The following is a 16,802-nucleotide window of genomic DNA, read 5'->3' as shown; positions in this document are numbered from 1 at the left end:
CATAGGTAAAGGTAAAGGGACTCCTGACCATTAGGTCCAGTTGTGACCGACTCTGGGGTTGCGGCGCTCATCTCACTTTATTGGCCAAGGGTACCGGCGTACAGCTTCCGGGTCATGTAGCCAGCATGACTAAGCCGCTTCTGGCAAACCAGAACAGCGCACGGAAACGCCGTTTACCTTCCCGCCAGAGCAGTACCTATTTATCTACTTGCACTTTGACCTGCTTTTGAACTGCTAGGTGGGCAGGAGCAGGGACCGAGCAACGGGAGCTCACCCCATTGCGGGGATTCGAACCTCCGACCTTCTGATCGGCAAGTCCTAGGCTTTGTGGTTTAACCCACAGCGCCACCCTCGTAGAAGCAGCTAATTGCCTTATACAGTACCAAGTATAGATAGCCCACTATTTCCTCTACTACACAGACTGGCATAATAGACCAATGGAACCATGGACTGTTTGAAGCAAACACACATCTCCTAAACTGCCTCCCCATTCTCATGTTTTGATTTAATTACCAAGAGAGCTAGAAACTTGTTCTGTTTATACAACAAAGGATCCCCAAGCAGCCTCCCCTTTCTAAGCTAGAAAAAGTTGGTTCTGTTATGACACAGCAAACATGTCAATGTAGTGTTATAGATTCCGTGTTTGCTTATATAGAGACACATTTCTATCAGTTCCTCTCACTGCTTTTTTTTAATAAAAAAACTGGTTGACAGTTTTTTGTTTTTTAAAAAAAATTGAGCTAGTGCGTACAAAGCAGTGCAGCTAGTTTAACTGGAGGTGGAGAGATCAGCAATCTAATTTCTATTCCTTCTCTCTCACACACAAACACACTCTTTTTATCACTGTTTAGTTGAGCAGAGAAAAACAGATGGCAACCTGCTATTACTAATGATTTTTTAAAAAGTCTCCAACCTTTGTCTTGTCGCTTCATATTATAATTTTCACAGCAACTTCAAAATCCCAACTCACAGTAATTTGCTCCCATTTTGATATCAGCTGTTAAATCCATTTGGCACCTGGATTATAAATTTGAGGGATGCACCGACTGTGCTGAGAATAAAAGCCCTCTGGTTTATGAATTGGCATTAGCACATTGCCAAATTGGGGGTGTGTGTTGTTTCTGTGCATGAACTGAAATGGTTTCTTTCTTCAGTTAGGAATTCTTGATCTGAACCTTTCTTAGTCATATACTGTTGACTAAGGATAAGGATACCATATTAACTCCAAAACAATGTTGGGCAATCAACTCTCTTTTCTGTGTTTCAAATGGAATTTAAGTTCAAGAAATGCAGTTAGGAAACATTTTGGGTGGCTGTGCAGCTAAGCCCACAGGAACCAATAGACTCCTGAAAACTATTTGCTCTAGAATATCTATCTATCTATCTATCTATCTATCTATCTATCTATCTATCTATAGCTGCACTGGTAGAACGATCACCTCAGCTCGACATTGAATTCTACCTATTTTCCTTTTCTACAACAAAATGAGGCTTGCTTCCCAGTAAATACATTTAGCACCGGGGCAACCAAAGCAAACTCCAGTTTATTCATATATTCATGATTTAAGCTGAAAATGTGAATCTGCATTTAAAAAAACAAACAAAAGAAAATTGACTTTTAAGACTCTTCCCAGCTCCTCTAGAACAGGGGTCAGAAAACCTTTTCAGCAGGGGGCTGATCCTCTGTCCCTCAGACTTTGTAGGGGCCGGACTATATTTTGAAAACAAAATATGAATGAATTCCTATGCTCCACAAATAACCCAGAGCTGCATTTTAAATAAAAGGACACATTCTACTCATGTAAAAACATGCTGATTCCCAGAATGTCTACAGGCCGGATTGAGAAGGTGATTTGGCCAGATCTGGCCCCCGGGCCTTAGTTTGCCTACCCATGCTTTAGATTAGAACATCAGAAATGTAGAAGGGGGAAAAGAGGAAATTTAATTGTTTGCTTCGCAACTGAAGTAACGGAGCTGTCCCCCCACCCCGTCTGCTACAAAACCATTAAGCCCTGGGTCCAAAATTACCTAGCTGAGAATAACTAAAATAGCTGGCAACTGTAATTTATTCATTGATAGGATTTACACCCCACTTGTGGTGCAAACATCTTCACGTTGGTTTATAAAAGCAATGTAAGAAATAAACCAGAACATTTAAAACTCGAAAACAACTGAGGCCAAAATAGCAAAAGCTCCCACAGCATGGAAATTGCAAAGGCAACCACTTCAGCCCAGAATGCAGAGACACAGAAAAAGGCTGCTGGGCAGAATCTTAATTGGTGACCATGTGAAGGAATTGGTGACCATGTGAAAGGGACACATGTGGCACTGTGGGTTAAACCACAGAGCCTAGGACTTGCCGATCAGAAGGTCGGCGGTTCAAATCCGCGCAATGGGGTGAGCTCCCGTTGCTCAGTCCCTGCTCCTGCCAACCTAGCAGTTTGAAAGCACGTCAAAGTGCAAGTAGATAAATAGTTACCGCTCTGGCGGGAAGGTAAACAGCGTTTCCATACGCTGCTCTGGTTTGCCAGAAGCGGCTTAGTCATGCTGGCCACATGACCTGGAAGCTGTACACCGGCTCCCTCAGCCAATAAAGCGAGATGAGCGCTGCAACCCCAGAGTCGGCCGCGACTGGACCTAATGGTCAGGGGTCCCTTTAACTTTTATGTGAAGGAAGATGGTCCTTGGATGACTTGGGCTTATATCCCCCACTTGGAGCATTGAAGGTCAACTCCTGTTAGCAATCTGCATCAAAGCAAGTGTTTAATGCACACATACAGTGATCTACCCTGGATGTTACAACAACTGTGGCCTAATCATTTCTTCCTGAGGAGGAGCAAAGCTGGGATACCAGGGGAAAAAACTCTGAAAGGCACCGGGAGCTACAGATGCTACCTGTATATCTAGCAAGCAGAAGGCTGGATCTAAGAACGGCCCCTCACTATTGCGTTCTCGTGAAACCCTTTCATTTATGGCATGGGTGGGGAACCTCAGTTAGCGTTGCCGTGTTTTGAAAAGCAAAAGAGAAAACACATTTGACAACTTGTACTTTTAGCTACGGATCGCTACGACGACACTCATTTTAAATTACCCCTGTTATATGTAGGCTGTAGAAGCTGTGAGATATTGCTAGTAGCAACTTTCTTAATTTTCAACAACAAAATAATAATAATAATACATATTTTGCTTCCTCACTTGCCACATGAAAGTATTTGGGATGTTCACATTTTTGTGAACGTAAGTGTGCGCAGAACAATTTAGTAAACTGTTTTAATTAATGTACAATCCATTAATGAAAAACGGCACAGGTAGGAGCGTGACGCATCAGAATTTAAAAATTGTTTTCGTTTTTTAAAAAAATATTGGGTTACTGTAAACAAACAACAAGAAAACCCAGGGCATTTTGGCAATTTTTAAAAAATCCACCCAGACAGAAATTTAATCCTGAAAAAGAGGCTGTGTCCTAGAAAAAGAGGACATATGGCAACTCTATGCGGCCTGGGGACAAAATATGGCCCTCCAAGTCTCTATCTGTCCCTCAGGACTCTTCCCCAGGCCATGCCTCTCCCTGCCCTTACTTCATATCCTCTTTGAGGATTTTTGCCTACCTGGGATGTGTCCTTTAACTCGCAAAATGCCTCTTGCTTCCTTGCCTGGATGGAAGATAGAGCAGAGTATGTAAATGTGTGCAGAAACCAGCCTACTGTAGAAAGGTAAAAACTGCATTATTAGCCCCATCCACATTTTTCTCTGGCCCTGCCCACCAATGGCATGTGACCCCCCAGAAGGCTGCTCAGAAAGAATCAAGGCCCTTGGACTAGACACGGTTCCTCACCTTTGATTTATGGCATCTAAAGCTATGGTTTTCCCAGTAGTGACGTATGGAAGTGAGAGCTGGACCATAAAGAAGGCTGAACGCCGAAGAATTGATGCTTTTGAATTATGGTGCTGGAGGAGACTCTGGAGAGTCCCATGGACTGCAAGAAGATCAAATGCATCCATTCTTAAGGAAATTAGCCCTGAGTGCTCACTGGAAGGACAGATCGTGAAGCTGAGGCTCCAATACTTTGGCCACCTCATGAGAAGAGAAGACTCCCTGGAAAAGACCCTGATGTTGTGAAAGATGGAGGGCACAAGGAGAAGGGGACGACAGAGGACGAGATGGTTGGACAGTGTTCTCCAACCTACCAGCATGAGTTTGACCAAACTGCGGGAGGCAGTGGAAGACAGGAGTGCCTGGCGTGCTCTGGTCTATGGGGTCATGAAGAGTCAGACACGACTAAACGACTAAACAACAACAACAAGCCAGGAACACCAGAGTATCTTCACTTTATCAGAATCTGTGGCGTTTTTACCAAGCTCAAAAGAGTAGCCTGCATATTTCTCATTTATAATCTGATTAAAAAATAATAATTCGGCGACACAGTATTTCCTTACCTCAACAGATGAATACAGTGATACCTTGGTACTCAAATGGCTTGGCTCCCGAACAAATCGGCTCCCAAATGCCGCAATCCCAGAAGTAAATGTTCCGGTTTGCGAACGTTTTTCAGAAGCCGAACGTCCAGCGTAGCTTCTGATTGAGTGCAGGAAGCTCCTGCAGCCAACTGAAAGCCGTGCCTTGGTTTTCAAACTGTTTCGGGAGTGGAACGGACTCCCAGAACGGATTAAGTTCAAGAAAAAAGGTACCACTGTACAGTATTATTTAAAAAAACAAACAAACCATAAATATCTGCTCCTCTACAGTACAAATTCACAGTCAACAGCTCTGATAATTTAAGGAAAGAATCTTGAGATGAGTGAGCAAAGGCCTTGCTACTATTAACGTCTAAGGAAAAAATCACACCATTTTAATTAAAAGGTTTTGCTACAAGCATACGATGAGCTTCTAAGCTTTTGGAAACCTCTTGATTTGTACAGCCCTCGTTTTCTCTCCTTCCACGTTCTCCTTGGCAGTTCAGCTTTGTAAAACAATAATTGACAGATACGAGTGGGGCACATTAGACAGTTAACACGTGGGCAGTTCATTTCCATGAACTAACAGAGGGTGCCTTGAAAATACGAGCCAAGTTCTGCCTTAACAACAGTCATTTAAATAGCAACATTTATTATTATTCCGAGAGGACCATGGATTCCAATCTAATCCCGTAATGCAAAAAAAGGTCAGTTAATGAATATGCAGGGACGAGCCCAAGGGGAGGGGGCCAACCAGCATCTGTCGAGCAAACAGCCTAGTGGAGGTCAGAGTGCTAGATGGCTCCAAAATGGAAACACTGATTGCAATGACTAAAGAGGTGCTCAGGTGGGGTCTGTTTGATTTGATTCTGCAGCACGCTTGCTGCTTATTCCCCTAAGCAATGAGAAGTTCCAAGGGGAAGCACCAACTCCCAATATTGTTTTATTTACAAATATTGAAGCAGAGCAGAAGTGGAGACAAACAGAAGGGGTTTCCATGAGGCAGAATATCTGGTAGTCCTCATCAGCCTTCTGCCAGCTAGTGATCTCTTTCCCTCTTTGCTTTTCCAAACTTCTAATTATTGTATTAGGGACGTGGGTGGTGCTGTGGGTTAAACCACAGAGCCTAGGACTTGCTGATCAGAAGGTTGGCGGTTCGAATCCCCGCAACGGAGTGAGCTCCCGTTGCTCGGTCCCTCCCTGCTCCTGCCAACTTAGCAGTTCGAAAGCACATCACAGTGCAAGTAGATAAATAGGGACCACTCCGGCGGGAAGGTAAATGGCGTTTCTGTGTGCTGCTCTGGTTCGCCAGAAGTGGCTTAGTCATGCTGGCCACATGACCCAGAAGCTGTACGCCGGCTCCCTTGGCCAATAAAGCGAGATGAGCGCCGCAACTCCAGAGTTGGCCACGACTGGACCTAATGGTCAGGGGTCCCTTTACCTTTACCTTTACCTTTAATTATTGTATGCTTGGCTTGTTAGTTTGTTTTCTCCCCACCCTCATACCCCTACCCATTTTTTGTAACTGGAGAGGGATGGGATGCAGTATTCCATTCCCTAGGCTCTGATAAGTATCTAAATCGAATAAAGGGAAAGATGCCCAATATATTTTCTTGCATGTGGCAAAATAGCACACCCATCATTTCATGTACTGAAGCCAACCGGACATGCAGTTGTGTCTTAGTTCAACACTGGCAACAGGGCAATGTCCACCACTACACAGCAGGCTAACTTTAAGAAGGTACAGGGAATGCATGAAGTGCACACGGCTTTGCTCCCTGATACCTCCCTGTTACTCTCCAACCCCACCTGCCTTACTCTGCCTAATGATAGAGCCGGCCCTGTATCTCCTTAATCTTTATTAATAGCCATTAAGCCAGCCATTCCGACTTATTATCTAGCAAACTGTCAAATAAAAGAACGGCAATCTAGCAGGATAACGATAAGAAGTCAGGTTTCAGGAAACAGAGCTGCTCAAGGATTATTTAACGAGCTTTCAGGGGAGATGCACAGCATGGGTTAGGAGATACGGCTTTCAAGCTCATTTGGTGGATCCTCTCCGCCTTTACAGCTGGATGATAACTAGTATTTCTACAGATGAGGCTGCCTTCATCGCTGCATTAGTCTGTGCCTGTAGAGTTTCCTTCTGAATAGGTGTGAGAAGCCGCAGCTGCATCACTTTCCATAGCAATAGTACTTTGAAAGCAGGTGTTGGGAAACTTTGGTTGTCCAGATGTTTCTGAACTGCATGTCTCATCAGCCCTAGCAAGTGTGGCCAATGGCCAGGGTTCCCCACACCTGTTGCAAAGACATGTACAGCAACTCTGGGTTGTAACTGGGGAACCCTTTAACCCCCGTGCATTAGAGCAGGCATAGGCAAACTCAGCCCTCCAGATGTTTGGGGACTACAACTCCCATGATCCCTAGCTAACAGGATCAGTAGTCAGGGATGATGGGAATTGTAGTCCCAAAACATCTGGAGGGCCGAGTTTGCCTATGCCTGCATTGGGGTGACAACCAGTCAACATTTACTATGCATGCCAGGTGACAACACTAGTGAAAAATGTGCCTGCTGCATATAAATTACTAGGTTTCCCCCGCAGTGGATAAGTACATGGGAAACTGCCTTATATCAATTTGGAACAACTAGTCCATCTAGGTCCATCTGATAGATCCAGGTTCAGTCCCTCAGGTAGAGCTGAGAAAGATCCTCTGACAGCTGCTGCCAGTCAGTGTAGACAGCATTGTGCTAGATGAGCCGATGATCTTACTCAGTGTAAGGCAGCTTCCTATGTTCCTGTACAGACCACAGAGGAGATTTATCATTCGTTATTGTCTCCTACCTGTGCTGGGCACTCCCAATTTCCAATGTGTGGGGCTTCCCCATGCCCCTGGCAGTGATCGAGTGATCTGCATGAACAGAAAGACCAATTAGTAATCATAGCTTAATAACAAACATAACAAAAGAACTCGGTCTTTTAATACGTGCTGAGCACATGGGCTTTTGATTAAGCTTAACACTGAAAGGCCTATAGCATGAGTTTCAAAGACAAGACAATAAAAACCTTTTCTTCAATTGCACCACAGGCCCCAGTCTGAGATTAACTCAGACATTTAGGTGAAAAATAAGTAACTCTAGGAAATGAAAACTACTGATGAAATTGCATTTTTTTTTATTCTGAAAGTATGGCCCCAAAGAAAGAAGTTTGAGAGCCACTGTTCTAGAGTGTAAATTTGAACTCTGCTAATTAGATACAGTGGTACCTCAGGATAAGTACTTAATTCGCTCCGGAGGTCTGTACTTAACCTGAAACTGTTCTTAACCTGAAGCACCACTTTAGCTAATGGGGCCTCCTGCTGCCACCGTGCCACCGGAGCACGATTTCTGTTCTCATCCTGAAGCACAGTTTTTAACCTGAAGCACTATTTCTGGGTTAGCAGAGTCTGTAACCTGAAGCGTATGTAACCCGAGGTACCACTGTAATCAAATGAGCACTATTATGCTGGTTTCTGCATATCAAACCTTCCGTGCAAGAGCAGGTCCAGCTGCTCCTCCCCCCCCCCCCGTTTGTTGGCAACCTTTGCGGCTGCCCTGCCTGCTATGTTTTCTAGGCTCTGGAGAATCAGCGAGGCTCTGCTTCTCTTTCTCCACAAATGAAACCCTCAATTCCTCCTCCTCCTGCTGCCCACAAGCAGGGCTCCTCTCCTCTGTTTGTCCCTTTGTCCTCCTTGGAATAGAACCAGCGGATTCTTCTTCTCATGTGGTGCCCTGTGCAAAAGTTGTTGACCAGTTCTTCTTTTTTAAAAGCATCTCCACAGCTTGCTTCCTGCTCTAAAAGAAACGGACTTTTAAAAGATAGGCAGCAGCCACAACAGCATCCATCCCCGGTTCCCTCCACCTTGAGTGATTCGATGTTCTCCTAGCTCTGAAATAAACCCTCTTCCTTCCCCATGGAGGTCTTCGGCCTCTGAAGACCTTGCTTCAGAAAGACAAAAAAGAGAAAGAGCCATTCTCTTTGATATTTTCCCATAGAGGCGCTTTCTAGATGAGACGAGGAAAGGGGAGGGGGGCTCTGTTTTCTCCTCAGCTTTAGGGTAGCCCCAAAACAGCCATATATCCTGTCAGCACCAAGAGTTGGCTCTCAAATGAAGGCGCCAAAGAGCAGTGAGAAAAGCTCATGAGGTTGCTGGTGCGTTTGTGACCTCATGTTTGTGCACACCACACATCTAAAGCAGATGATCCCTCCCAAAAATTAATAATAATCCTGGGAACTATAGTTTTCCCCTCACAGAGTTACAATGTGCAGCATAATTAACCAACTACAGTTCTTAGGATTCTTTTGGGGAGTCATGTGTCTTGAATGTTCTTGAATTGTACAGTGTGGATCTGCCCAACTGTTCTGAAGCCCCATTTATTCAAAACACTGTGTGAAGAAGAAGAAGAGGAGGAGGAGGAGTTTGGATTTGATATTCCACTTTATCACTACCCGAAGGAGTCTCAAAGGGGCTAACATTCTCCTTTCCCTTCCTCCCCCACAACAAACACTCTGTGAGGTGAGTGGGGCTGAGAGACTTCAGAGAAGTGTGACTGGCCCAAGGTCACCCAGCAGCTGCATGTGGAGGAGCGGGGAATCGAACCTGGTTCACCAGATTACGAGTCCACCACTCTTAACCACTAGACCACACTGGCTCTGGTGTGGATCCTTTCATACAGACAGATGATCCTGTTTATAAGAACCTAATAATGGCTCCTCTGGTCCACCATTCTGTTTTCACAGTGGCCAACCAGGTGCTTGTCAGAAGCCCACAAGCCCCAATGTTAGCAGCTTAATAAGTGCTGGTTCACACAAATTTTGCCTCTGCACAAATGCAGTCCATTGGCAAAGCCCAAAGCCATATGTGCTCCTACAGTGATCACTAGCATGTAGAAGACAGCCATAGCAACTCGAGGGAAAGCCATGAAATAGGCAGGGACTTTATTGAGGTGGTGGGGGTCAACTTGCCATTTTTTTGTGGTGGACCTGTAAAGTGGTAAAAGAATATTGGGAGGAAATTCATAATGAATTGGAAAAAAATGTTGAAAAGTATTTTTCCTAAAAACAACAACAACAACAGCCCTTCACCAGCAAGTCCCAAGGCAGGTTACAACAACTTAAAATTCTGAATAAAAAACAGGTTATAGTCGCAAGAATGGATTATAGGAAGTCAATTCTATTTTTTTTTTTAATGGAATTTATGTGCAGGGCCGGATTTAGGTTTGATGAGGCCCTAAACTACTGAAGGTAATGGGGCCCTTTATATGTCAGGCTGTCCTTTGTCAACAACAAATTGTCACTGTTTTTTTGTGTTGAATATGTACTATATGGTAATTTATGGACTTAAAAGGTATCTAAAGCCATTTGCACATAACAAAATATGTATTTTATCAAAGTAATTGATATAGAAATGAGCAAACCAGTGATATTTTAGGGAGCAACTAGCAGGCGGGGCCCATGACTTACACCATAGCAGCCTACACAACACCAAACATTGTTGCTGTATGGAGATTTTATTTTATTTGTTTTTTTTTATCTTATATTTTGGAAATCTCTCTCCACGGAGAGCCTCAAGGTCCATAAATAGCAACACCCTAGTGGTCCCAGGCCCTAAAGAAGTTAGATTAGCCTCAACCAGAGGCAGGGCCTTCTCAACACTGGCTCCGGCCTGGTGGAACGCTCTGTCTCATGAGACCAGGGCCCTGCAGGATCTGATTTCTTTGCGCACGGCCTGTAAGACAGAGTTGTTCCACCTGGCCTTTGGCTTGGAGCCAATTTGATTCCCTCCCTCCCTTTCTTTTTTCTTTTCCCTCTCTTCCTGTGATGAAGCTACATTTTAATATTTTAATGTTTCAATATTTTAATGCTGTATTTTAATTTTGTTTTTAAGTTGTAATCATTCAACTTGTTTTTATTATTGCTTGTAAGCCGCCCTGAGCCCGGCCTTGGCTGGGGAGGGCGAGGTATAAATAAAAATTATTATTATTATTATGAATGTACATCCAGATTTTCCCCCCTAATTGGGTCCCCCAAGAGAGTGGGGTCCTAAGCTATAGCTTGTTTAGCGTATACGTAAATCCGGCAACGTTTATGTGGAACATTTGGAAATTTGAGAGAGAGAGAGAGAGAGAGAGAGAATGTATAGTGAAAAAGCAGGGCATACTTCTGTAGGAAGGGAATTCCACAACTGAGATTAAGGTACTGAGGGAGAACAAAGCTTTTTGTGTGTTTTGTGTGATTGTCACATGACCAAGCAACATAGCCTGCCCTGACCCTCTGAATACAATATAGAGCCCAAAGGGCCTCAAAAAGGCAGTCAGATAAACCAAGCCTTTCAACATATGCAGGATGGTTGCTGTAATAAAAATTGACTGACTGGCTGGCCTTTCAGCACTTGTGTAGGAAAGAGTATTTCAGCAGGAAGACTGGTTTTGGTTTTGCCTTTGGGTTTGGGTTTGTTGTTGTTTTTTTAATGGCCAGTTTGTTCATATCTCACCTTTCCTGCAAGTCCATCTGCCCTCAAAAGCCCTTCACGGACAAAAAACCAAAACTCCAAACGGTACACGAGACATATGATATCGCTGCAACCCAACACAGAAACGTAATAATAAAGAAGGAACAGCTAATTTATCATACGCAAAGGTTTAAGTAAGAATATAGAATACTGATAGGTCAAAGTATCCCCTTCAGGAGCTCCCTCATGAAGGTTCCTAGGAAGGTTCCTGGAAGGTGGGGCAAGGCCGGTGGGAAAAGCCACCCCTCAATGGTCTGCACAGAGCCTCTAATTAATAATAATAATTATTATTATTATTATTATTATTATTATTATTATTATTATTATTATTATTACCCCGCCCATCTGGCTGGGTTTCCCCAGCCACTCTGGGCAGCTCCCAACAGAATATTAAAAACACGATAAAACATCTAACATTAAAAACTTCCCTAAACGTATCTACCTTCAGATGTCTTGTAAAAGTCAGATAGTTGTTTATTTCCTTGACATCTGGTAGGAGCTCTGGTAGGAGCACCTGCAAAAACACTCTTTTATTTAGTGATGTAAAACACAAAGATCCCCATTTTCCAGGGACAGTCCCGGATTGACAGAAGCGGTCCCGGTTTCTGATTTGATCCTGGAATGTCCCGCTTTTACTCAGGTTTTATTGTGTTTTTAATAATCTGTTGGGAGCCGCCCAGAGTGGCTAGCCAGTCAGATGGCAGGCATACAGATATAATAATAATAATAATAATAATAATAATAATAATAATAATAATAATAATAATTCCTCCCCTATTTTTATCAGAGAAATGTTGGAGGGTATAGTTATATGACCCCCTAAGCCAAGGAGATAAGTAACTACACAACCTTTAGAAGACTTTTAAAGGCAACTCTGTATAAAGATTTTTAAAAATGTTGTTTTATTATGTTTTTATATATGTTGGAAGCTGCCCAGAAGTCAGATGGGCGGGGTATAAATAATACCATTATTATTATTATTATTATTATTATTATTATTATTATTATTATTATTATTGAATAGGACACCCCTATTTTCGTCAGAGAAATGTAGGCTTAGTAGGAGTTGCAAACTAGCAAGATCTGGACCATGCCTGCTGCAGCTATTTAATGTCAAATACACTTTTTTCTTCACCTGCAAATCTAGGATCTAGACACTAAAAATATTTCACAATTACTTCGTTTTAAAAAAAGATTTCCCCAGCCAATTGCCCACCATTTTGGATGAGAGAGGTGTGTGTTTATGTGCAAGGTGGGGCAAATGCTATAGAAATTGGCAGCACTTGGCCTGCGATCGTTTTTCTCCTTTCAAAGAAGACCCAAAGTGTTCCCTGTGTTTGATCTGTGGCATTGTGCATCATGTTTGTCATTTGTCAGAGACAAGAGGAAGGAAACACTTTTCTCTTAGCAACATCAATCAAGTCAGATTCTGGGAGGAACGATGACAGTGTGAGAAGGAAGGTGAAACAAGTGGCAGGGCAGGGACCATCCATCTTTAAATGTTATGTCTTGGGATGTGGAAGACCAAAATGTGGTCCTTCGATTAACAATGTATCTTGTTTATCTTTCTCCACAAATCAGCACCAAAAAAATTAATGTCTGTGTGCTCCCTCCAAGTTTCTCTGGATACGGGTTGCTGTGAGTTCGCAGCAGGGGCAGAAATAACCAGTCTCTTTACACTTTACTCCTGTGAGAATTTGAGGGGGAACAGCTTCTATTGGGTGAAGAAGGCTTCTTTAAGAGCATGGAAGAAGGGCAGGGGGATGGATGGAACCCTGTGGGTACCAGGGAAAGCCAAAGATTGCACATTGGCAATCCATGCACTACATATTCTTTGGATAGGTCCAAAAATTGTAGAATACTGAGATGCAGTCTTGACAGAAATTGTTGTTGTTTAGTCGTGTCCGACTCTTCGTGACCCCATGGACCAGAGCACACCAGGCACACCTGTCTTCCACTGCCTCCCGCAGTTTGGTCAAACTCATGCTGGTAGCTTCGAGAACACTGTCCAACCATCTCGTCCTCTGTCGTCCCCTTCTCCTTGTGCCCTCAATCTTTCCCAGCATCAGGGTCTCTTCCAGGGAGTCTTCTCTTCTCATTAGGTGGCCAAAGTATTGGAGCCTCAGCTTCAGGATCTGTCCTTCCAATGAGCACTCAGGGCTGATTTCCTTAAGAATGGATAGGTTTGATCTTCTTGCAGTCCATGGGACTCTCAAGAGTCTCCTCCAGCACCATAATTCAAAAGCATAAATTCTTCGGCGATTAGCCTTCTTGATGATCCAGCTCTCACTTCCACACATCACTACTGGGAAAACCATAGCTTTTACTATACAGACCTTTGTTGGCAAGGTGATGTCTCTGCTTTTTAAGATGCTGGTTTGTCATTGCTTTTCTCTTGACAGAAATAATAATAATAAAATCATTGGATACAAGAACAACAACAGCAACATTGGATGTTAACTACCAAAAGGTCCTGTAATTGCATGTTTTGGACATCTTAAAAGACTGGTATCCTAAGACCTAGAAATGGCAATGAATCTGCTAGCAGATGCTTGAATGGCCATTTGCCAAAAATAGAAGAAAAGCTAGATGCTCCCACAATAGTAGCCTGGTTAATAAGAATCTGGGAAATATATTAAGTTAACAAAGAAAGCAGCTGGAGAATAAATTTGTTGAGAAATGGCGTGTGCAAGATGCAATGAGTCCGTTCACAATTACTAGTGACATATAGATAACAGTTAGCATTAAATGAGGGCAAAGAAACAAGGTGAATGTAATCAAACAACAAATAACATATATACGATTAGGCAGTTCTAAGCATGTTGCACAATTATGAAAGGTAGTTAATTATGTGGTGCCTGTTTGAACATATAGTGGTGGTCAGTTAATGACTGACCAATAAACTGATGCAATTGAGATCAATAAAATACGGTGAGATTTTTTTTTTTAAGGGTTGGTTTGATGTTCCAATACTTATTTAAGCTAGGTTAAAAGTTATGTTGCATCATTTAAAGTCAATAGAAGCCAAAAGTGAGTAGTGCGGTGTTACCTAGTAAACAGAGATATTCCGCCCCAACCCCTTGATGACCGAGTGTCTCTGAAGCACTTAAAAAATGCACCATCCATAAATGTTAGATATACCACATTCTGGTTCGAAAGGGAAGTCACTATTGTTCCTCTGCCCCAGTATGCCTTGCTGGGACTGGAGATTGTTGTAGCAGGAATGGTCTAATCTTACTAAATCTGCAAAATCCCTCCTCCTCCATTCCACTTTAAGACTTGGGACATTTTGGGAGGCCAAGCAAGGTATTTTGCTCTTCCTTCCTTTTGCTGTTCAAGTTCCTTAACATCCAGCTGAAGACAACATCCAGAGATTGCAAAAAAAGCTTGCTCCCTACTTTGTGACTACAGTGGTACCTCGGGTTAAGTACTTAATTCGTTCTGAAGTTCCGTTCTTAACCTGAAGCACCACTTTCGCTAATGGGGACTCCCGCTGCCTCTGCACGATTTCTCTCATCCTGAAACAAAGTTCTTAACCTGAGGTAATATTTCTGGGTTAGTGGAATCTGTAACCTGAAGCATATGTAACCTGAAGCATATGTAACCCGAGGTACCACTGTATCCTTTTTGGCCCTAGTAAAGGGCATTTCCCCAGATGACCTTTTATTGAGAATTCATCCCGATTGGTTTGCAGCGTTATCCAAAACTTTCCACCGCCATGTTCGCACCACTTTCCTCACGGCAAAATTCAGTCTTTGGGAGGGAGTGAGTTTGTTGCACATGATCCATCTCCTACAGACCTGAATTTGCTAGCATGTGATTGAATCCCACTTGAAATTAACAAGAGTCTGGAAGCACCCAAATGTAACACGCTGCTGTCGCTGCTTGGATCCCCCCCCCAACGGACTAAGACAGCTTGCTGCACGATTTGTGAGACCTGTAACTATTTTTACAGCTCATGCTCCTCTGAGGGCAAACCAAGTCCTTTGCAGAGCATGTCAGCCTCCTCTTCCCCTTGGTTAAGGACAACTTGTTATTGAGAACCGTCTTCCTTTCGCCAGCCTCGGCTTTAGTTCAGTTCCAAAATTAATTTCCCACCCGCCTTACTTGGAGTAGCCTCATTAATTGAAATAGCAACTGCAGAGAACTGGAACAAAACTGATGCGGCAGAGCACTTTAAAAAATAATAATCCAATGCAGTGTGACATTGCTTTAATATAGCTCCGTCTTATTGGTTGGTGGAATTTGCATGAGCATGCGAGAGAGACAAGGATTGATAAAGCAGGTTTTTTTCTTTCTTTCTTTTTTCCTAAAGACTCCCCACACCATCCTAAGCAATGTACATTGCATTACAGAATGGGCTGTAAATCAGGAAAGAAGTGGAAACCGCAATGGATGTTGCTGAGTTTACAGTTGTTCCATGAGAACATAACATTTGTTAAAGTGGACGTCGGTCCAAGAATCAAGAGGAAGTTGGTTTTTAGAGAAATACTGGTTCAATCTGGAGGCAGATCAGAGCACATATTAGCAGCTAGCAGAGAAACTACCACACATCATATCTTCATCTTTCCCAAAATGATTCAAGGGAGCTTCTAATTTTTCCTCAGTAATAAACCTGCATCTAGGGACACAGGTGGCGCTGTGGGTTAAACCAGAGCTTAGGACTTGCCAATCAGAAGGTTGGCGGTTCGAATCCCCGTGACGGGGTGAGCTCCCGTTGCTTGGTCCCTGCCAACCTAGCAGTTCGAACGCACGTCAAAGTGCAAGTAGATAAATAGGTACCACTCCGGTGGGAAGGTAAATGGCGTTTCTATGCACTGCTCTGGTTCGCCAGAAGCAGCTTAGTCATGCTGGCCACATGACCCGGAAGCTGTACGCCGGCTCCCTCTGCCAATAAAGCCAGATGAGTGCCGCAACCCCAGAGTCGGTCATGACTAGACCTATTGCTCAGGGGTCCCTTTACCTTTACTATTCCAAATCTAATAATACAAAAGAGGAGGCATGATCCTGCTACAATCAATATTGGGTTTCAAAGGCAGAATTTGAACACAGGCTGCTTGGCTCACTTCTGAGAATGTGTTTCCCTCCTTCAGCAGCACACCTGGATCCATAAAGTGGATTAGATGGTGTCCCTTATTCAAGGAAGAGGGACCTGCAGCCCTCCATGTGTTGTCAAAGAAAAAGTGCAACTCATTTCCACAGAAAGACAGAATCGTAGAGTTGTACGGGACCCTGAGGATCATGTAGTCCAGCCCCCCCCGCAATGCAGGAATACACAGCTATCCCATACAGGGGTCAAACCTGTAAGCCTGGTGTTATCAGAACCATGATCTAACCAGCTCCCAGCATCCTTGATCATTCTGGCTGGGGCTGAATGGAGTCCGACATCAGGCGAGGCCTCAAGTTTCCCACCCCCATTCTAACAAAAGCGAAGTGGCAGGAAAGAATGGTCTTGGGTGATCTTAAAAGTAATTTTTAACTCTGTGATGGAATTCTGCAGCGCCTCTTCTGTCCCAAGGGGGAAAACCTTTGGGGTTTAGAGCACAGGAAAAACGCTAAAAATAGATCTGATGCCACTGTGTTCTGGGGAAGAGTTTTTCCACTGTAGCTGGAGGCATTCTGTGTGTGTGTCAAGCATCCCATTTCTGGCTATCGAAGCAATAACAAATAAATAAATAACCATGATGACCAAAGTTCATCTTCCTTCATTTGCTATGGACGTTTTTAAAAAGTAAAGCAAATGCATTATTAGCAGAAGGTATCAGAGGGAGAAAAGAATGTGCAATTAAACCAGGTTT

General features: G+C 43.4%; 1 protein-coding gene and 1 long non-coding RNA gene across 2 annotated transcripts in view; both read right to left on the bottom strand.

The window, feature by feature from the left end:
- RNF135 (ring finger protein 135) overlaps positions 1–16,802 on the bottom strand; it is a 223,936-nt gene that overhangs the window by 132,561 nt on the left and 74,573 nt on the right. The gene's annotated exons all lie outside the window — the stretch shown is intronic.
- LOC310836184 lies at positions 6,323–11,248 on the bottom strand. The gene is made up of 3 exons (XR_014559906.1): positions 11,156–11,248; positions 7,299–7,365; positions 6,323–6,601 (listed from the first exon to the last, which is right to left on the bottom strand). It is a non-coding gene; the product is annotated as an uncharacterized lncRNA (long non-coding RNA).

The sequence above is a fragment of the Podarcis gaigeae genome (assembly GCF_964106915.1).
Source record: "Podarcis gaigeae genome assembly, chromosome: 2".
Taxonomy (NCBI): Eukaryota; Metazoa; Chordata; class Lepidosauria; order Squamata; family Lacertidae; genus Podarcis; species Podarcis gaigeae.
The sequence above is the reverse complement of the archived record's forward strand: the minus strand, read 5'-3'. Positions and strand labels throughout refer to the sequence as shown.